General features: G+C 40.6%; 1 long non-coding RNA gene across 3 annotated transcripts; it reads right to left on the bottom strand.

Moving 5' to 3' along the window:
* Nucleotides 1-360: 360 nt before the first annotated feature.
* On the bottom strand, nucleotides 361-14,979 carry LOC121099732. Of its 3 annotated transcripts, none has more exons than XR_566863.2 (4): nucleotides 14,566-14,979; nucleotides 3,064-3,712; nucleotides 2,255-2,313; nucleotides 361-1,156 (listed from the first exon to the last, which is right to left on the bottom strand). It is a non-coding gene; the product is annotated as an uncharacterized LOC121099732 (long non-coding RNA). The 3 variants fall into 3 exon arrangements; XR_566857.2 differs by lacking the exon at nucleotides 14,566-14,979 and having other exon boundaries at nucleotides 3,064-3,236; nucleotides 3,546-5,292; XR_005838371.1 differs by lacking the exon at nucleotides 14,566-14,979 and having other exon boundaries at nucleotides 3,064-5,295.
* Between the last annotated feature and the right edge of the window lie 6,939 nt (nucleotides 14,980-21,918).

Raw genomic sequence — 21,918 nt, 5'->3', positions numbered from 1 at the left:
AGGGAATTTCTGCTTTCAAGAAAGGGCTATACTATGCTATCTGAAGTTGTCACTGTTGTGTAATCAGATTAGTGGTTTTCAGCTTTCCATAGAAGCCGACAGGGAGAGAGAATCTGGCTTGGGCTTTAATAAAAATATTATATTTATAATGCTCTATCGTACCTTGAACTCTTCAGAAAAATCATCTTTATTCTACTAAGAATCAAGATGTTGGGAGTAAGGAGGTGTGATCATAAGCGAGCAGTTATTCAGCATTTCACCCCAGTGGGTATGCAGCCCAAAAGGTTTCTGAGTAAGTTTCACTATGTTAAGAAATAAAATTTTATCTATTTCTGACAGGAGGGAATAACAGTCTTACCCTTAAAATAACACAGTCCATTTTATTTATTTTCTTGGATACACTTCATTATCCAACATCAGGCACCTTTCTTTGCTCTAGGGGTTTATGATACAACACATGGCCCTTGATTGCCTTATTGTGAACAGCTGCCAATGTTATTTTGTTCCTGTATAAAGAATTCACATTGTCTTCAGTCTAAAGCTGGGCAACAACAGAATTACTGGAATGAATACATAGTACGTTTTTAAAAGATTTAAAAATATATACAGGCATAATTTTAGTTCTTTCCAGAAGAACTTCCACCCCACCCTGCCTCACACCCACATTAAATTGAGAGTGAAAAAAAGTGGGGGGGGGGGTCGCCTCTTAAACTTGAGTTTTTCAATTCCTCAAATGTTTACACTACCAGGTTAACCCCATAGGGTTGGTTAGATGGTAGTCTCCACAGTTGGGTGCAACATGCCAGTGGGTTAAACAAACAACCCAGAAGGGTACAGGAGGAAAATGTGAGGCCTTCTACTCATCTACTTTTTTATCTAAAAATTGAGAAAGAATTAAGTATTGCTAGTGTTTAGTGCATGTGTTGATTGGCTCCTTGCTCAGTCTGTCATGCTGCTGTGAGCAGGGTTTCCTGAAGGAATGGGGTGTCTGCTTTTATTATAAAGGTGAAACCAAGCCAGTTCTCACAAAATGGTCAAGTGGCTTGAAAAGATTCTTGAGAAGGCTCAATGAAATGGAGATGGCACTAATAACACGAGACTACAGATCTGACACCGATCCCAGGCTGAACACCGAGCGCCAGTCCTTCATCAGTCCCTTTGGAAAGGAAAACAAAGAACTAATTAGTCAAATTGGACAGGAAGGTGACAAAATAAAATTATGAAGAAGACTATTTTGAAGAGTGGATTTATAGGCATTCATATTAACAATGACCCCTACCAAGGGCACATATCGTGCCTTGAGATATTAGCTTATAGACCTTCAGACCCTTATGAAGGCGCAAAGGACCCTCAGACCCTTCCAGATCCTTGGTAGCTGACTTGTCTCTTGGCTGGGTTCAAGCCCTGCATTCCTTTGCCTTCATCATATCTGCTCATTGTCCCACCTGCTGGCCGGGCATGAATACTGTACTGCATGAACCCGCTTGACTATGGTCAAGGCCATTTCTATGCAAGGGGACTAACTGGGTGTGGAGTGTCCATGAATCACTGTTGCACTTCCTCAACTAGAAAAACAACTCAAAGTTCATGATGGACAATAGTATCATCTTTTTTTTAAGATTTATTTATTTATTCATTTGAGTTAGAGAGAGAGCATGTGCAAGAGTGGGGTGAAGGGCAGAGGGAGAAGCAGGCTCCCCGCTGAGTGGGGAGCCTGATGTGGGGCTTGATCCCAGGACTCCAGGATCATGACCTGAGCTGAAGGCAGACGCTTAACCGACTGAGCCACCCAGGCGCCCTGACAATAGCATCATCTTAAATGTGAAGGTCTGGCACCAAGAGCTGGCACTGAGATTTTATTATGGATGTAGAAAGGCACAGAAACAGAAAAGTAGGATATCTAATAAGAATCTATATCGAAAATGGCTCTGAAAATTTTTTCAATCATATACAAATGTTAAGTGATAAGAAAATAATACCGTGTCAGTTTAATTGGTGCCATTTTTTTCTCCTTAATGGGACATAAAATACTGATGCAACTTAGCTGTAATGAAATCTAGCAGTAATCCTACACGTCTTTTCACTCATCTTTGAAGCAAGTAGGAGACAAAAATCTACACCAATTTTCACAGAAATTGTCTTGAAGTCCTTAGAAACTTGGTGGAAAAAAATAACCTCAACATCCCATTACGGTTTCTTTCCAGTTAAAGTACCAGATTTATTACATCCTATTAAAATACTCTCTCTCTCTCACCAGGTAGCTCTTCAGCTTGCCCCTCCTTCAGAGCCCCCACCATGGGGTGTCAGAAAGTCCTGTGGATATAAGAGGTATAATAAGAAAAGTATGTGTGAGGAGAAATTAGAGCTGACAACTGACATGCCACCCACTTCCCACTAAATGATAGTGGTTATTTGCCAAAACCCTGGGGATTAAGTCCCTAACATAACCTTTTATATCAGCTTTAATAAACATGGCATACAAATCACAAACAGACCTCAGACAAATTACTATAATGCCCTTGAGAGTTGCAAACATTGATTCATCCAAAATTTAAGAAAGGTTTGGTGATGGGGATATCTTATAACGTACTCACCTCCAGACCAAAATTCCCTTCTTCCTGGATTAAAATCATTCCACTTTTAAGTAAGAACATCAGATTTAGTGGAGTGATTAATGGTATAATAAAAAGCTGGGTACCAGTTAGGTTGAGGCATTAAAATGTCCCTTTTTTCCACTATCCCCAGAGTAGAAATTCCAGACTGAGGCCGAGGCTGGACAGTTCCATGGATCAGCACCTGTTAGATGTTTCACACTCGGGGCTTGTGCTGTAACGTAGCATCGCCAACCCGCCAACTCTTACACGCACCGTAGGGACTACACCTGCACACTCTCGCTTCACGTTCATGTTTGCTTTTCTACCCACGAGTGGGGAAAAGTACCGATTTTGAGATTGTGTCTGATTTTTTCATCCCCTGTGTTTCTACAGCCTTTTCCTTCCAGGAGTCTTTAATAAAATGGCGGAACACATTTACTTTCTTTGTTCAAACTTGTCTCATTTTTACCTTGAACAATTGTCTCCATGAACGAGATCTCTTTCTAGCCAGTCCCAGAAAGGAGTTCTGAGCGTAACAGACAAACTTGGTCTGGTTTTTTGGGCTTTTATTGATAGTTCTCACTTGGCAAATCACAGGTTGGTATCTTTGCGTAGCACAACGCCTCTTCTCCTTGGCTAAAACTGGAAGCAAACACAGCAAGAATCCTGTCACCACATATGACAGAACAATTCACGCAGATGCTAATTTAGTTTTTCTTCTCCTGATGTCACCCCTCCCCCAGCCCCTTGCCCAAATCGAGTTTTTCTTTGGAGAGCAAACTTGCTCATGGTCGTTTGCTCTCCTCATCTTTTGTAAACACCTGAACTCACAGAGGATTTATGCTGAATGTCTCTTGAAGGGAAGGGAAGACAAGGGGAGGATGTGTTCAAGAATTGGACGAATGGCAAGAGAATGGCATTTCCTGGCTTGGGGAAGGTAGAGGGGCTTACAGGTACTTCAGCTGTGGGACAGCTGGACCCCGAGAACTCGGGGGGAGTGGCGGCACCGCAGAGGGAAACAGGGCCCATGTAGGGAAGCCGGATCTCCCACGCGGAGAACAGTCCTGGCGAACGTTGGTGTGCCCACATGTAGTCCATCAGCAAGCTGCACTCGAGGCCTGGATAGTTGAATATATCCATGGGGACAATGCACCGAGGACTAGACACCCTTCCCTATCCGCTAAGTATCACTTGGGACTACAGAGTTTCATGAGACTCTTAGAGAAGCCCCAACAGTGACCGAGACAGCTTCCCACCAGCTTGACCAAATGGATTAATTTAAAAAAAAAAAAAACTAAAGAACTGTGCTATTTCTTAGTCACATGTGAGTTGGTACGATAATACTGCACCTGCTAAGTAAGAATTTTTGTTAGAAAATTCTTAGCGGTGGGCTTTGAATCATAGAAATATTACTCATGCAGTACACCTGTTGAGAAGGTGTTATTTTTAAAGGGCTCTGGACTAATTTCCTAATCTCTTAGTCAAGTAGAAAACCGCATGACATAGCCAACAATTAGCCTGACTGGTTGTCCCCAGGGAAGAATTTTTGTCATTCACTCGGGTGGTGAAATTTTTTGTGCATCGTCAAGTGTGCAGTTGGTGTCATTTTGGAAAGTAGCATCTGGTGAAAGATACAGCACCAAAAATATTACGACTGTGGTACACTGGAAAAGGAGTGCCAAGTCCTCATAATCACCTAGATGTGAGAGAGAATCAGCAGGCAAGAGACAGGGAGAAACAGATTGAAAGCGAGGATCTATGTGCGTAGAAAATGGGCACCATGTAATTGCGGTGTAGCCAGGGTAGAAAACAATCTGTTACTACAACAAGGTCCCAAAGAATAACTGCTCTTATCAAAGCAGGTCTGATACTCTGAACAACTTATCAGAGGAGGGCCTGTCCGTTCCTTCCTGTATTTCCTCACTCAGAGAGAACCCAGACAGCTCTGGGAGTCACACTGCCAAGGGTTTGAACTTGGCTCACATATTTGTTACCCATGTGGCCTTTGGCTGATTTCTTAACCTCTCTGTCCCTCAATTTCCTTATTTGCGAATGGGGATGAAAATGATACTCTTGTTGTTGGAGTTGATGTTTGTAAAGCACACAGAGGAACTTCCAGTCAAGTAAGCTCTATGAGGGTGTATGTTAAATTAAACACATTCCCTCGTCATTCATTACTACCAGATTTAAACCACATCTTTGGGAACCGTAAGGATGCCAAAACATATAAGACATGGTCCTTGTCTTCAAGGAGTTTATGGCTTCACAGAGGAAAAACTGGGACTATATACAAGTCTGAAATCATGACTTAAGGGCTTGGAAAGTAGGTCAGCAGAGACAAAAAGATGATTGAAGGACAGGGTTGTGCCACACATCTTCTAGGGTGACGATGTAAAAGGATTTCTGGTTTAGTCTGGAATGTAGAAAAATAGATGCTTTTCTTTATGACTAGCTCTTCTCCATTGGAATAGAAGTTGGAAATACAACCAAGTGGACCAAGGTTATTCCATGAGGATTTTCAGTTGATGAAGAAGAGTTTCCTGGCAGAAATAACTGTCACATGTGAGGATATGTGACATGCATGGGAGGTCTTGAGTGTAAGGAGGCTGCCTCGCCAAGTCTTGCTCAATCAGCAATATCGCAGGAGAAAATGCATGACACATCCGTCTTCATAGAATGTCTGCAAATGTAATATTATTAGTTCATTTATGGGTCTCAAATAATCTTGTCAGCTATAAAAATTGGAGCAGAATACGAGTTTTGGTATTATTAACTTCAGGTGCATTTTCTTGACTATCAGATAGTATTTTAGTGTCATTTTTTTTTTTAAAGATTTTATTTATTTATGTGACAGAGAGACAGCCAGCGAGAGAGGGAACACAGCAGGGGGAGTGGGAGAGGAAGAAGCAGGCTCATAGCAGAGGAGCCTGATGTGGGACTCGATCCCGGTACGCCGGGATCACGCCCTGAGCCGAAGGCAGACGCTTTAACGACTGCGCTACCCAGGTGCCCTTTAGTGTCATTTTTATATAAATTTTTGTGTGAACATTTAAGTGTTGTAAGCCTGGGAAGCATCACCTCCGTTTTCTTTCTGGATGGACCGAGTGTGAACTGAGGTAAACCCTAAACTCATGCCTTCTGGAGAATTACAGCTGCCTCCAATCTAGACGGAATAACGTCCCTGCCACTTTTTACAAAGGGAAAGACAGATTTACCTCCTGCATCTGTAGAATATACTTTTTTTTTTTTTTAAAGCAACAGCAGAAAGTTGCTAGGATAAGACCCTTATGCTGGGTTCCTACTGTTAGATTTCATGCAGAGCAGCAAGGAGGGAGGAAATTTGAGAGAGAAGCAGAGAAAGGAGAACTTCGACCAGAACACAACAGAAAACACCACCATTGCAAGTCACGTCCACAGGAGTGAAGATCCAGATGAAGAAATAAGTACACGGAAATCTAACAACAGCCAAACACATCACAACAAGAACGTTTAGAAACAGACAAAAAGATAAATAAGAACAAATTTTAAAGGACAAAAATATTTGTGAAATGTGTTTTTAATGAAAATGAGAATTGCAGAAATTCCTCCCTTTTCTGAAATATCAATAATCATTGAGAGATGACAGCAGGGAAGAGTAAAAATGCAGGAATGTCTGGATCCTGCTTGGCACTGAACTCAATTCTCAAACGTAGAAATGGAGGGCCAATACTCTTTTCATGAGGCATCTGAACACAGTGGATTCCTTCTCGCAGGGAAACCTGGTGGTTCAACTTCAGCTGCCTCAGAGCAAATTAGTCCACTTGCATGCCCTTTTGAGACGCTGTCATTTTATGACTGGGGCCACCCAGAACTAGGTAAATCCTTACGGTTTGTCACCCCACTGCCTTTGAACTAGCATATGAGGGTCCAGCTAACACTGGCAAGGTGGGATTTTATTTCCACCTGCAAAACATGGGCATCGCAGCTCTGTGGCCTCACCCGACTGTGCCCCTCAACGGCAGAGAGGAAGCCCCTGAAATTCACATCCTGAAATCTCCAGCAAATCCAGAACAGTATGGGCTGCATTTTTTAAAGAATTATCCGTCTACTTTAAAAAATTGGAATTTCTTGGCTGTCGAGAAGATAGGATTTGGAGGTGGGCGTTGGGGCCCTGGCATACTGAACCACCGGACCTGGCATGCTGAGTTACTGGAAGCGAAGTCTGGGAGTGGGAAGTTGTGATGAACTGGGGATTAGACAAGCTATCTCTGGGAGATTCCTTGGATCTCCTCTTGTAAGGCCCAGTGCATATCTCCAAATCTTTTTGGAGCCTGTTATGGACTGAATGTGTCCCTCCCAGGTGCATATGTTAAAGGCCTAACCGTAAGGTGATTATATTTGGACATAGGGATTTTAAGAGGTAAGTAAGGTTAAATGAAGTCATAAGGGTGGGTCCTAATCAGATAGGATTGAAAAGGATTAAGAAGAAGAGAATGATCTCTGTGCCCTATGTATGAAGATACAAAGAGAGCGGAGCCGCCTGTAAGCCAGGAAGAGAGCTCTCACCAGAACCTGACCATGGACACCCTAATCTTAATTTCCAGTCTCCAGACTGTGAGAAAATTAGTTTCTGTTGTTTAAACTACCTGGCCTATGGCATTTTGTTACGGTAACCTAACGGAGATGAGACGGAGCCTACGTCCCAATTCTAGCCCTGAAACATGTTAGCTGTGTGACACTAGGCAAGTTGCTTCCCCTCTCTGATTCTCAGATTTTTCATCCGCAAAGTAAGAGTGATAGTAATCCTTTACAGGAATGTTGTAAAGATTAAATAAACCGATGCACTTACAGTGACTGTTACACAGTCAGTGATCAACAGTCAACACTTAGTGTCACTTATTATCCGAAAATGTTACAAGTCTTTTCCCCTCCAAAGAAATATGAAACCATAAATTAGTGGGGTTTTAAAAAATTTTAATAGAATCCTACTTTGGTAAATAAAATTAAATCCTTTAATTTTAATAGAATCCTGTTTTGGCAAATACCAAAAGCCCAGAAAAAAAGAAAAAGCCCTCATGTGTGTCGAAGAGACTGCTTACTGACTTGCTGACCTACAATCGACTGCTCTGTGTAGAGGTTGGCATATGTGAGCCTCACGGCAATCACAAACCAAAAACCTACAACAGACACACACACACCCCAAAAACAAAGAGAAAGGAACCCAAACATAACACTAAAAAACCCCTACTAGATAAGCAGTGAATGAGCCCTCCTAGGACCTTCAGGAAATAGAAAAGGATCATGGTAACCTTGTAGCCTTTGATTTATACCCATGAAACTTTTAAGGTTGTACAAAGCGATACAGACTTAAATGCCAACAGAAGGGGTGCCTGGGGGGCTCAATCCCTTAAGCATCTGCCTTCAGCTCAGGTCATGACCCCAGGGTCCTGGGATCAAGTCCCACATCTTGCTCCTTGCTCAGCGGGAAGCCTGCTTCTCCCTCTGCCTGCCGCTCCCCCTGCTTGTGCTCTCTCTCTCTCCAAATAAATAAATAAAATCTTATAAATACATACATACATACATACATACCAACAGGAAAGATACTGACACAAATGGATGAAACAGACCAGACGAGGGGGAGCTCACAGAAGGCTGCAGTCTGGGCAATGACTCTGGACAAGGATAAGGCAGGATCTGGAGGTCTTGAGAGTGAGCAGGAAGACTAGCACAGGAGACAGGGAGTCCTGGCCGGCAAGCACAGCCTGTTTGGGCCTGGGGGAGGCCGTCTAGCATGGGCATGGTGTAGGTTGACGTGTTTAAAAAAAATGGTGCTTGGTTCAAGATGAACTGGAGAAGATAAGATGATGGAAGAGAAGGTATGTGCTATTGACTAGAAACTGTACTAGGCACGTCCTCCTCCCCCCATCTGCACGTGGTTAAGTCTTTGACATTCAGATGAGCCTGGGAGGAATGGGAAGCAGGCGGTCATTCCAGGAGCAAAGGGTGGCAGTGTGTGCCAGGATGGTTGTCCGGCAGAACACACAGGGCTTGGGGCTTGATAGGATGTTAAAGGTGACTAACTCATTTCCAGCCTGGGTTACTGGAAAAGGTGGTACCACTGAGAAAAAACAGAAAGAAATGAAAAAAGAACTGGTTTGGGGAGGGTGGTTGATAATTTCAGTTTTAGTCTCATAGGATCTGTATTTTTGGAAAGAACCAGGAAATGTTTTGAGCTAATAAGTAATTGATGTATTGATTTCAAAAAGCAACTCTTCACATTCCCTTTCAATCTTTCTTTCTGTGTCTTGACTTTTCCCCCCTTATTTTTCCCCTAATTTTTCATGACCTTGATTTCATGATTTATAAAGCTACAAGAACAAGTGGACCTATTTTTATTTGTTTCTTAACATACTCCTCTCCCCATGTTTAAGTTATTAACAGCAGCAGAAGCAATTGTGGTTTTCTAAGACACAAAACCATTCCTCAGGAAAAATGTTAAAACTTCATTGTTAAATAAATATGGATAGCTTTCCCTCCTGCCACTCTTCTCCAAGATGTCCCTACTGTAAATAGACTCAAGAGTTATTTTTTAAGCATGTAAATATCATGTTTGTCAATAATGTCATTCTCTAATCAATTTTTTAAATGATCAATGTCACTTTTTTCTCTTCTTTTCTTTTCTTCCCTCCCTCCCTCCCTCTCTCTCTTTCTCTCTCTCTCTCTTTTTTTTTTTTTTGAAAAGAGGCCATAAAACTGTCTTTATTTGCAGATGACATAATGGTCCATATAGAAAATTCTTAAGAATCTAAAAATATTCAACTAGTGTAAGTGAGTTTACCAAAGGCACAGGATAACGGGTCAATATACACATCATATTTCTATGTATTAACAATAAACAATTAGAAATCAAAAAATTTTTAAATATGAATTAACATCATCAAAATATTAAATATAGAGGGAACTATTTAACAAAATATGTGTAAGACCAGTACCATATTTGTGGATCAGAAGATTCACTATCAATTCTCCCAAAATTGATCTGCAGATTCAATTCACTTCCAATGAAAATCCCAACATAAGCTTTGTAGAAATTCATGTTATTAGTAAAATTTATGTGGAAAGCAAAAAAACCTAAGGCTATCCAAAATAATTCTCAAAAAGAAAAAAATTAATGGCACAATGATTTTTATTCAAAACAGAAAAAGTCTGAGTGAGATTAGCAGAATTATGAACCAGCATTTAAAGAAACAGAGCTTTCTACTTAACAAAGACCTATCATTACTGATTTTTTATGTCATTTTTTTTCTTATTTTATTGCCACTTGTGTTAAAATCATTGCTAATCTGTATGTCATGCTGTGCTGGACTCTGTCCTGTTAACTTAGATGGACACTCAGAGCATGGTCAGACATCCTGAGCTATTTGAGAAATTACATACAACAATCACATACAGGTGAAAGGGTAAGACGGGGAGGAATTAAATGCATCGACTTGGAACTGGGCCTTAGGACAGTGGGGACGGAAGAAGCAAATTTGCCTGTAAAGAAAGAATGCTGGTGAGTTAAAGGTGGCCCCATAGGTGCATGTTCATTCTGCTGGGAGAAAGTCAGCCTGATGAGTTTCCCATTCTGTGATTTAAAAAGAGTGGCCAAAGTTGTGTCCAAGGAGAGGAGGGATAGTCTCCTCACATGGCCCTTCTGTTGTCATATTTCAGGTCAGTTCTGTTCTTTTTGAGTATGTGTCATTTCATTTACGATCTTTCTTCTATTTCTGTGGATTTCTCCCAGTTGTCCTTCTACCATTCGTGTATTTTATTCCTGCTCCCCAGACGTGTGCAACAGGGCTCCTCCTCCGTGCCATCTGACCCACTGATTTATCAAGTGTTCACCACCCTCATCGGCGCCCCCTCCCTTCACAGAGCGAGTCAGCGTCTCTAACTCTGGCTTACTGTCTGACTTGATCTGGTCATTTCTGAAGGTATTAGGTAATATTAGACCCATCTTGGGCCCCATGGAATTACATTTAATATCTCTCCCCGTTTTCTGCCATGCCAAAAAATCAATGTATAATAAAGATGAATAAATCATTTTTCCAACCGTAATAAGATCATTATATTTTAATTATTGAGCCAGAAGAATCTTTCCTCAGAGCAGATGTTGAACCCAGGTCATTTGGGAGAACACTAGGGAAACTCACCAATACAGAATGACTGAGAAACAGTCTATGAGAAAAGTTCCTTATACGGGATTTTAAGCGGAGATCTTGTAATTAAAGTATAATACTCTTATTTGTGTATTTATTTATTCATTAGTATTTAAGGATGCTTTATAATTTTCAGATTGAAAGAATTAATGAGAAGTATCTGAATTATTTCTGATCTAAGTTCTTTTTGTGCCATTATTGTCCTCAGTAATTGTTAAAATCTGATTCTTAGATGTATGCAATTAAACATGGGCTCATTTCCAACTCTGAATTATTCAGCCATTGAACTGAGTAAGACGTAGTGATTACTTTTTGTCTAATGGTATAAATAGGCTAAATCTTTACAAACACTTGAGGCTATGCACACCCAAAGTTATTTTTATTATCGTGCTCTGATTAATAAAAAAAAGTGCTAATAATACACATTAACCCAATTCATTCAAAGTGTACAGCCATAAAAATTATTTTTTAAAGTGATACCATGTTTAGATATTTAGATTTTTCTTGTCTGTAATTTAGCAAGTAACTTTACTTTCATGCTACTGTGGCAATTTTATAGGTGTCTCAAATATAGTTGATAAACATTTTAGTGATGTTCAAAACATAATCTTAACACGTGTTTATTATACTTGAAATATGTCCAAATGAAACTCAGAAACCAATCCCATTCCTCCTTGACTATTTGTACAATGGCTCTGGAATAAGTTTTAGAATGTTTTAGGAAAATTGAAACATTTCACACATACAGTACTGATTCAGGGTACTTTTATATAGGAAACACATGTACATGACTTGTATTTATTAAATAAGCATTAGAAAAGAAACTTTCTGATTAACGTCCCCAGGGATGAAAATAAGCAAAGTATTTCTCTTTCTATGAGCACATTCTTTGGTGTCTCCCTCAATTTTCCACCCCCAAGTAATGCCAAGTAATTCTAAATGCAGGCTTGTGCGCAGGCGCACGTGCCCACGCACCCCACCCCTCCTTCGCACACACCCTTCTCTGCTGTGTTCCAAGGGCACTGAAACAAAGGGGTCGTGTTGAGACAGGACGGAAAAAGGAGACATACACAGTAAAGAAAGGGCTAAAAGTGCCCTGACAGAAACAGCATTCAAAAAGAAACAATACAGATGGAAACAAGATGAAAAGGCACGCAGGGGGAGAACTTGAGGTTATGGAAAGACATCTAAAAAGAATCAAGAGAAAATAGGAATGAAATAAGAAAATGTTGAGGAAAGAGAAGGATAGAGACACAAATGGATTCTACAAGTTCGTGAGAGAGAGAGAGAGAGAGAGAGGACCAGAGGGAATAATGACCAAATTCAGGGGGAAATCAGAAGAATTAAAAGGCTGAAAGTTCTAAACAGATTAGGAGATAAAGAAAAATGTGGAAGAAAAAAGATACATGGAAAAAGGGGCTGAGAAATACAAAATTCAGGAATATAAGTATTAAAAATTAAACATACTATATCTTACAAGAAGAGTAAAAGAGACCTTCTGGTGTTGTTTAAAAACATTGAAAATAGAAATCAGCAAAGCACTGGGCCTTTGAGTTGTAGCTCGGACATGAGTAAGTTCTGTGGCTCCTGGCAGGACACTGTTTGGTGGCTTGGTTTCCTCATTCATAAAGTGAAAGAGGATATCGGCCTTTCAAGATCCTTTCAACACCAAAATTCAAAGAAATTAAACAGAACAAAACAATGAACTAGAAAAAAATGTTTAAAAATAAAATTAGTGTTTGGAATTTACCAAGCTTATTTTTTTCTTATTGAAATTGAGAGGGTGTTTGAAGAGCATTTCAAGAAGATGCTCACGGAAGCCGCTGGCACACGCCACGACCCGCGTGGTCCTACATGCGGACATACCACGTATCTTGCACGTATGATTTAATTTTTTTGGCCTTGTTCTCTCTATACATATACTATGCATATCCCAGTCTCTAGAGAGTTGCTTTCCTTTTTGGCTGTATGCAGACGATCAAGATATGGGCCATTTCTAAGTTCAGAGTTGGGGGTAGACAGTGTAACGTGTGGAAGTCCGTGGTTTCTTAACTGGAGATGAAACGATCCCAAGTTGGGGGTAGGTAAGGGATTGATAAGGAGCCAGGCAGAACAAGAGAGTGAGCCGAGTTTAAGGAGTCATGGCTGCTCCCGGACGTAGATTTGTAAGTCTTCCAAGGACTCGACTAGCTCCCGACATATTGGACCTCTTTTTCAATTTAAAAAAAAAAAATTAGCTTTGTCTTTTTTCTTTATCACTATCAATGCTTATATAATCAATTGCCCGTGAAATCCTTTTTAAGCTGAACTTGGCAGGAAAAGTCAGCAGCACTATGTAAACCACTGTATCCCTGGTTAGTAACAACAGAGAGAGATGGAGCTCGCTTTGGACTTTTTTAGAAGTGGAAGCTCCATGTCTTGTCATGGGGGGAAGGCACTTCAGATTCAGGCTCTAAGAGGGAATCTGGGAGAAGAGAAAATTTTAACAAACACGTATGAAGGAGTGTCTCTTAAAACCTTTACAGGGTTTCATGGGAGCTGGAAAAGGGTGCGTTACATCATCCTGCTGGGCGAAAACTTCCTCTTGTTTCATTTGCATTTCCTTTAAGACACCTATCTGATTGTGGTCCATGAAAGGAAACGCTGACTCCTCCGGGTTTTAAGTCCTCTGTCGGCAACCTGGTCCCGTGACAGAGAACAGGGACGGCATCGAATGGTGTAGAAGGTCTCCTTGGTTGCTCTCAGGTCGGCAGTGCCTTCACGCCTTCAGGAGTGCGCATAGTGTGGCCTTTCTTAGTCTTTTCCCCCAAGGTTCTGACCTGCCAGCAGAGCCATGAAGACCTCACTGGTTTTCTTCCACAGCCTGGTTCGGGACCTGAAAAATGGAGGCTTTTTGCAATAGGCACAAAACAGAGCCAGCACCCGGCTAGGCCAGAGGACGTTTGCCAGCCGGCTTCATCCAGGGTGGACAGAAGCTTTTCTAGGAAAGAGAAATCTAAGCCCAAACACATAGTTCAAGCTGAGAAAATGTGTGTTGTGTGGACACCATATTGGGCCTCTAGGGGGCTACTTGTAAGACCTGAGTATGTGTGATGTTTTAGGTCAGCCATGTGCCTCCACTCGTCATCACCAGAGGTGTGCGTCGGGCCATTCAGTCATTTTGACCAAGATTTGACCTATAGGAAATGCGTTCAAGTTAGCATTTTAAATATGTGCTTATCTCAATGGAATAAAAACAATATCGTTTAGTGACTCTGAGGCATTTGCCAACTGTCTGGAAAAATTAAAGCCTGGTCTTTTGTAATTTAAATTAAAACCTGGACCCAAAACGAAGAGGACCTTCCAAGTGTATGTTGGAAATGAGGTGGGGGGAGGGACGGAAGGGGGCCACAGAGAATTACTGTGGTTTTTAAAGAATCTTATTTTTTAGTTTAAGAAACCTTTTTAAAAAAGATTTTATTTATTTATGTATTTGACAGAGAGAGCACAAGCAGGCAGAGCAGCAGGCAGAGGGAGAGGGAGAAGCAGACTCCCCACTGAGCAGGGAGCCCGACACAGGACTGGATCCCAGGGCCCTGGGATCATGACCTGAGCTGAAGGCAGATGCTTAACAGACTGAGCCACCCAGGTGCCCCACAAAAAATCTTTTTATAAAGAATCCCAAGAGATCCTTTAATCAGTTTTTTTCTCATTGTATTTCCATTTGTATGCTCCACAGCTACCTGATTTGGTCAGGTCTCATGCCCCGCCTCCTGTCAGTACCTGACCCCATAGAAGAAAGGGTTGCTGACCTTGGGGAGCCTACAATCCTCTAAGAAAACAGCTAAGTAAGGACCATGATGTTTTCAGTGTGATTTCAGGATAATTTATTAATCTGTAAAACAGGAGAATCATATTAGGGCCTACTTCATGGAGTGCTGGCGTTAAGGGTTATAATGAAATCATGCATGACGTAAAGAACTTAGTACCATGCCAGGCACATTATAAATACTTTAAAAATATTACATGTGGCATTGTTAGTATTGCAATTATTATGCTATATGACAGGTTTTTTTCTTGGCTTCATCAGCCTGAGACCAAAATAGTCATCACAACAAAAATGAGGGAAATACTTCTTTAGCTTGATCTGAAGAATTCTGGAACCTCCCTGGACCCGGTAAGTTCCCACTTTCCCATCGAGCTTCCTTGACTTACTCAAAAACGGACCCCACAGCCCACTCCACACCGTGGCCTCCAGCATATCTAACCACTCTCTCCGCAGGGACTTTTCAGTCCCCCCCCCACCCCACCCAAAGAGGTGAGTCAATCTGCTTAGAGTAGGAGCACCTAACCAACTCACGTCCTCCAGCCTGGAAAGCTGTTTCTTCCAAAGTGAAGTGTGAAATGTGTTTGTAGTGGAAGAGACCATCCACGTTCACTTTTAGCTATGTCTCATCATTTTAGTAATTATATTAAATGAACTTCTGGTCTAATCTACGCAGAATTCCTGGGGAAAATACTCTCTTACGCGAGCATCGAATTTCAGCTGACTATTCTTGGCATCAAAGCCCTTAAAAGAAAGGAAGCCAAGGGGACGCATGAAGATACAGACGCAGAAGGTAATCTTCAGGGCACAGGGAGGCCCCACCTGGAGAACCTAACTCAGCCTTCGTGTGTGTTTACCAAGGATCCCAGGTGGATCCTTCTCAGGGAAACTTGGGACTCATTGGGAGAGAGCTGTGGAGACAAGGGATGAGACAGAGAATTTGTCCAGGACTTTGAAGACAAGGGCTAGGATTTTAATTTGCTATGGTGGGCAATGGGGAAACACTTAATTATAACCAGAAGGTTCATGAAATCTACTCACTGTCATTCTTTCTACTGTCAACTCCATGGTGGGCAGAAGGAGGCTGTTTTCAAATATTTTCTAGAAATGCAGATGCAAACAATGAAATACAATTGCCTGCATGTTAAATCTGCCAACTTTGGAAAGTTATAATACTCAAAGCTGGCAAAGATAAGTTTCTGCGTTACGGTTACAATTTAAATTAGTGCAACACTTTTGGAAAGCAATTCATTAATACACAGAGCCATTAGAATCTCGTGCTCTTTGGCCCAGTAATCCCACTTCCAGCAATCTAATCCAAAATGTAAAATAAGCCATTCAGTTGAAGATTCATCACAGCACTGCTTATAATAGTAAAAGGTTATGCCATTTTTAATATGTTAGATATGTAGACATAGAAAAACACTTAATATCTGACACTAAGTGAAAAAACAGGGTCTAACCCTGTCACAACCATTTGAAAGTATCTTTAAGAAATTGAAAGGCCAGAAAAAAAAATCTGAATATTGTAACCATTGCACTTAGGGAGGAAGATTTGATTTTCTTTACTTTCTCTTTTCTCCAAACTTTAGGTTATAAGATTACATTACTTCCTGATTAAAAATAAAAGTATACAATCAGTTTGCTTTATAATTAGCTTATATCATAACTCATTTACTAACTGTAAATTCAATTTACATTCTAAAACGATTATAAACCAGTGCCATACTTTTCATGGTTTCCTGGAAATGGAAATAAAATTAGAGAAATGTGAAAACATTGGTAACTTAGTTATAAAGACAAATTAGTGGGCAGGAATTAGCTCTATTTTAGTTCTATGTGGATTTAAACTTTCTCATAAAATAACTCAATATTAATAGTTGAAATGAAGACATTGAGTACTTTTGGGTGGGTGGGGGAGTAATTCAGCTACATTCACAGAGTTAACTTTCTTCCCTGGATCTGGAGCTTATTATATTACTGGTACTTTGGTGCTTTTTCTTTTCTTCTTTCTGATTTTTTTTTTTACTAACATTTTTTTTTGGAAAAATTTAAAACATACAGAAAGGTTGAAGAATTACACAACGAATCCCATAGACCCACCACTGAAGTCTCAAGTTTCTTAGTTGTAAGTTCTGTTACTCCAACTGATACTTTATAAGAAGAAAAAAATTATATATGTGTATATATATTCCTTTTTTTCATCTAAAACATCGTTCATTTTTACCATGAATGTGGCAGGAATTGAATCCTAGTCTCCGAGAGCTTCACTATGAAGGCCACAGATGTTCAGATATTTGTCCGGTGGGAGAAGGTCTGAGCCACCATCTTGGAAGCAAGTTTTCCCTTGGACATTTTTCCAACAAGGTTGTTTTCTTCCCTTCCCTCCCCCAAGGTGCCCATCTCTATGTATGGAGTCCAGTGCTGTCTTCAGCACAGTATTTGCCTTATGGAATTCATGGCTAACATTTTATTAGAGAGCTATTTGACCTTAAAGATAGGATTTCTGTGCAATGAAATACTACATCGAAGACATGTTTTCTTCTCATGGAGGACACATCTCTTCAATTACAACATAAACGGGAGACAGGAAATCAGTTGGCAATAATGGATTTTTAATCAGTGTTTTCAAGGATACATGTTGCTTTAAAAAAAAAAAAATTAGGGACGCCTGGGTGGCTCAGTTGGTTAAGTGTCTGTCTTCGGCTCAGGTCATGATCCCAGGGTCCTGGGATCGCGAATGAAATGAGACATTATATGTAAATGTTGCTTGTAAATTTGTGGAGATCCACATCAATTTAAAATAATTACTTCTATTACTATAATGGTATAATTACCAAACTTATCAATAGCAAATGATTCTGTTGATCACCCTGATATCATTTCTAAATCAAAGGTTACTTCACAGTTATGATGTTATAACCCTCTGCTATTGAGCCCTCTTGGCTCGAAATAGGATTTTCCTTTTGCTTCTGGTCTCTACACTCTTCTTATTTTCCTCTTGCCTCCCTGGGTGCTCATTCTCAGTCTGTTTGTGGCTTCCCTTCCCCTGGAGTCCTCAATATGTTTGGGTTCCTTGGGATGTTGTCTTTTCATCTACTTCAACTCGCTCTGCCCAGGTGAGCCCCCTGACGCCTTTGGCTTTCACAGTTTCCCTGATGTTCCTGACCCGTGTCTTACCTTCAGCCCAGACACCTCTGAGCTTCAAGGCCAAACATGCAGCCACACACCGACCCTCTCACCCTGGGCATCCTACAGACACTTCAAGCCCGGAGTGTTCAAATGTGCACCATCCTCTTCCTCCACAGTCCCATTCCATTTGGGCTTTGAAAAAGGCATTGCTTCATAAATTTGCCCAAGCCAAACACTTCAAAATTGTTCTTGAATTTGCCCTTTCTTTCCTCTCCTCTGTCCAATGATATATTAAGATTTGTCAGTTCTTCACCTGACAAATCTTATTTATATTTATATAAATAAATCTTATTTATATGTATTCATTTTTATTTATATAAATATCAATAAAACTTAGAGATGTAGGGAATTTTGTCCTAAAGAAAGCAGCTTGTTTCTCCTTTAAATGGAAATGTTGGTAGTATAAAAATAGAGAAGCAAGCACTCCTTTTTTTTTTTTTTTAAGGTTTTTTGCTTATTTATTTGAGAGAGAGAGCAGGAGTGGGGGTGGGGGCAGAGGAAGAGGGAGAAGCAGACTCCGTGCTGAGCAGAGAGCCCAATGCAGGGCTCGATCCCAGGACTCTGAGACCCCAGGCTCTGAGATCAGACCCTAGCCGAAAGCAGACACCTAACTGACTGAGCCACCCAGGTGTCCCAAGAAGCAAGAACTCCTTAAGAAAAGCTCCTCTGATTACCAGGAAAGAGAAAAGGGGTAGTATTAGTCAAGGGCTATGAAGTTTCACCTACCTAAGAAAAATTGGTCTTAGAGATCTACTGTACAGCACAGAGCCTATAGTTAACAATATTGTATTATATACTTAGAAATTTTCTGAGAGAGTAGATCTTACGTTAACTGTTCTTATCACAAACAATAATAATTAACAGTAGTAAATAAGGAGGGCAGGAGTAAACTTTTGGAGGTGATCGACATGTTTATGGCACAGACTGCGGCCATGGCTTCACCGGTATATCCTTTCTTCCAAACTCCTCAGGTTGTATGTGTTAAATATGTACAACTTTTCGTGGGTCGATCATACCTCAATAAAGTGGTGTAAGAAGAAAAAAGAAAAGATCCTGATGGGCTGGCCAATTCTACAGAATGTTAAAAATGCAATTAACAAATGCTGTCATTCGCATCTCCAGGGACTCAGAAAGCCCCCCCCCCGCCCCCGCAGCTGGCTGTGATGTGTGCGTTGAGCGTGGCAGTGCCACATAAATAGAATGGTAAAGATCTAACCTGGAAAAAATAGGTGTGAATCAAAGGGGCTGCAGAATCCAAATGGGAAATGCAGCAAATGCTCTTTACTGTCACTTTAGAACGGCAGTGGATTAACACACACTTCTCTTATTCCACTTGGCCATCACCCACTCAATGAGAATAACACGCTTGACATCAGAAGGGAAGTGCCAAAATACTGAGAACTGCTTTAATGACATCACCCCTAAGCTCACGGTCTCCATTATGCAGCCTTTTATTGGTCCTTGCAAAGAGATTTTATCCAGAGTACACTACCCATAAATGCAAAGGGCATGCGGCCTTCAGCTTGGAAAGTTCGGCACAGAGGGTCCTAATTGACTTGGATCCTTGAGACTGTCCACATTAGCGGCTAATTAACTTAAAAAAAAAAAAAAAGAAAACTACGTTTGGCTTAAAAAAAAAAAAAAACCCACCAAGTCTACACTTTATGTTCAGTCTAAAATCCAGAACGCACTTTTAACCTTTCACCTTCTGACTCGGCTGTGTAAGGACCAGGTCAGTCTCCAGACAGGAACTCTTCCAAGTGGCTGGTATTTTTTATTGGTTTTCAGTATACGACGTTGAGGCACTTTATTGTCCAAAAGTAATTATATTTATTTAAGACTGTTACCAGAGGAGGGAAAATAAATATCCAGTGGGCCTTTATAAAGTTTTTATGTAACTTTCTGTAGAATATTAAAAAGCTATACTTATCTCCACTTTTCATACTCTGGCTTGCTTACCAGTCACATAAGAAATATTTGTCTTTTCTATTTACCTGTGCTAAAAATCCTTTCTATTTACGTGTGCTAAAACAACAGCAACAACCCAATAGTTTTGCTTGAAATGACACTATTTTCAAAGGCTTAAAAAAAATCTCTCTTCCTTTAACCACCAGTCACTCCGGCTCTCCTCTGAGTGTGTCAGGCCTGGATTGGGCTAGGTGAGACTTGGATTCAGCTGCCTTAGTGAAAAACAAAAAATACTTCATAAAAACAAGAAAATGTATTCTTTTTTCTTAGAGCCTGTGTGTATTGATCGTCTTACATAGTAATTGCTCTGAGCCTCATTTTTCTTGTATTATTCCTATAAAGTAGGAATGATTAGTGCATCTGTCAGCAGATGGCAGAGAAAACTAAACATGCACATGTATGAAGACTCAGAGACCTGCTTGGCACATGGTAAGCACTCTGTATATAAGCTATCATTATTATTGTTATCTTCCCGAAAGGAACCAGTGATCTTGAATTTGGCAGTGCAGTAATACTGAGCTTAGAGGCCCCTGTTGGTACCACAGTGCTTGGTGGCTTCATTAATGGCTATGCCCTTGGCCTGGAATGACCTTCTTTACTCTGTGTGTCTATTCAAACCTTATTCATCTTGAAACATGCTGTTCAGCTTAAACATCACCTCTTCTGGGAAGGCTTCCTTGATATCTTTCTCCTATCCCAGGTGGAGATTCTGGATCTCTTCCCACAGGGCTATCTTTACTTTGAGTCTGCTTCTACTATTATTCTTATGATACTGAATCATAATTTATTTGTTCACATTTCTGTCTGCCTTCTTAAACTTAGGGACTATATCTTCTTTGTTTCTGCATCCCTTTTGCTTGGCACCAGGACTGCCTGATTCCTAGTAAGTTTTCAGTTCACACTTGCGGAATTGAAGTATTGCTCAATTCACATAATGTTCTTATGAAGGGGAGAGAAACAAATTAGATACCATATATTTTACAAATAGTTGGAGTTCAGAATGCCTAAAATTACTAATCAAGACAAGGAATGTCAGCAATATGCAAAAGAGCCAAAACTCATCTTTAAAGTTAACTCATTTATTCAACAATGTTGTTGGCCACCTTCTCTGTGCCTAGTCATGCTTTAGGTCCTGGGAGTACAGAAGTGGGGAAAAAAACAAAGGCAATCCATACTGTCATGGAGCTTATGTTCTGGAAGGAGGGAACCAGACAATAAACAATAAATGTAAAGTAAAAGTAAATTACATAATGAATTAGAATCTGGTAAATGCTATGAAAGAAAAGAGAAGAGAGAGAAAATCGTTAAGAGACTAGGGATGCTGGTGTTAGGGCTCTGAGGCAAGAAGAGAAGCAGTTTGTTGGATTAAGTAAGGTGGTCCACATTGACCTCATTGGGAGATAAAATTTGAACAAACATTTGAAAAAAGTGATGGAGGGAGCCAAGTACGTATCTGTGGGAAGAGAGTTCCAGGCAGAGGAAGACAGCCAGTGCAAAGGCCCTGAGGTAGGACTGTGCTTGGTGTGTTTAAGGAGGCCTGTGTGGTTGGCAGTGGTGGGGGTGGGCAGGGAGAGTCACTTCTCTGATCTTGCGGTGACAGGGACCAGAGCAAAAGGTCTGGTTAAAATGTCTTTCAACTTTTTACCAAGGAAAAAGTCTGGTTAAAACGTCTTTTAACTTTAATGAAAATTAAGTTTATGTAGGCTCAGAATATCGTTTTGAAAAATACACTGCAGTTTATTAGAGCAATCAAGATTCCCAGAACAATCTGGAGAAAGACAGAGAAACTCAGGCAGCAAGTCTAAAGGAAACAAGGCAGTGAAAAGAGAAATTTAATACACTGCTTCTGTTATCTTTTTATCAGACCTGCAGGAAAACTGTTCGTAGGGAGCCTTGTGTAGTTGCCTGCCAATGCAGTTTCTATCCTTGAGGCCTAATGGCTTGAAGACCAGAGCAAAAGCCAGACAAACTGGAGGCTCTCATAGTCACTCTTTGAAATTAGCCAGACCAGGGAGATGTCTATGAGCCTAGAGATACTTCTGATTTTCATCCCAAGCCTATCAGTAGTGCGTAACAGTGCCAGCATTTGGAAAGGAGTACTGGGCAAATGATTCCTCTTTAGTTTTGGGATATAGTTATGTTGTGGAGGCCTAGGCAACTCGAATGATATCTTACAATG

Source organism: Ursus maritimus, unplaced genomic scaffold, assembly GCF_017311325.1.
Source record: "Ursus maritimus isolate PB19 unplaced genomic scaffold, ASM1731132v1 scaffold_29, whole genome shotgun sequence".
NCBI lineage: Eukaryota > Metazoa > Chordata > Mammalia > Carnivora > Ursidae > Ursus > Ursus maritimus.
This window is presented reverse-complemented; position numbering and strand designations above follow the sequence as displayed.